The sequence below is a fragment of the Chrysochloris asiatica genome, unplaced genomic scaffold (genome assembly GCF_000296735.1).
Source record: "Chrysochloris asiatica unplaced genomic scaffold, ChrAsi1.0 scaffold00018, whole genome shotgun sequence".
NCBI classification, from domain to species: domain Eukaryota; kingdom Metazoa; phylum Chordata; class Mammalia; order Afrosoricida; family Chrysochloridae; genus Chrysochloris; species Chrysochloris asiatica.
This window is the reverse complement of record NW_006408536.1, coordinates 1,383,939-1,384,880: the sequence shown is the minus strand read 5'-3', so window position 1 is coordinate 1,384,880 and position 942 is coordinate 1,383,939. Positions and strand designations below refer to the sequence as shown.

The 942-nt window shown below is 35.5% G+C and overlaps 1 protein-coding gene across 1 annotated transcript in view; it reads left to right on the top strand.

The window, feature by feature from the left end:
- The window catches only part of IL1RAPL1 (interleukin 1 receptor accessory protein-like 1), a 1,809,453-nt gene that overhangs the window by 1,596,860 nt on the left and 211,651 nt on the right, over window positions 1–942 (top strand). The window lies entirely within an intron of this gene.

Below are 942 nucleotides of genomic sequence, written 5' to 3'. Positions count from 1 at the left end.
TCAAACTGCTAACCTTGAGGTTAGCAGCCCGACTCGTAACCACTACGCTACCAGAACTCCTTAGTCGAAAACTTAGAAATCAAAATAGCATGAAGATTCAAAGTTAGGCATAGAGCAGCAATATATTTTTCTCTAAACTGCTCTGAAAAGGTCCTTAATAATAATCATAAGCAGGCACTATGGCTTATATTTTAAAAGAAGAACTTGCAACACTTTTTATTTTACCACGCCATTTAATAACCAAATGCCAAGACTCTGACATATGACTGTAAATAACTTACAAAAGCAAAGAAAGAATTTTTAAATTAGTTTGTGGCATTACTTATTTGCACCATTCTTGCTGTACAAATTGTATCTGAATGACCAGTGACACCTTTTTACAGGGCTCACCTTTTTAAAATGGTATTTAGTGTGCTTCTTTTTCCTCTATGTCTTTTTCTGAAATATTTGCTTCTACCCTACATTGTCTGTTGTATCCAACACTGAGCTGTAATAATTCAGTATCAGTTTGTAAAAGAAGTTCTGCTGTAAATGTAGGTTATTATCAATCCCTCTGCCTTGCTATCAAATTTTTTTTTAGCTCTCCAAGTTAAACATACACACTCTCTCAATATTCATTCCTAGAAGAACAGACAAATTATGGTTTGAGAAAATTTTAAAACTCTACTACCAGATATTTCAATTACTACATGCTACCTCAAATCTAGTTTGGGAACTGGAAGAACATCAGAATACATTGTCTTATTTTTTCCTGCTTGTGACTTGCTTTTGCACAACAGCTTTTGACTTGGGGTGGGAGGAGTTTACTTCAATTTGATGCACAATTAGTCTTTGTTGTTATTGTTAAGTGTCATCGAACTAGTTCTGACCCATGAAGACCCTGTATAAGGTTTCCGAGGAGCAGCTGATGAACTTGAACCACCGACCTTGAGGTTCAAACTG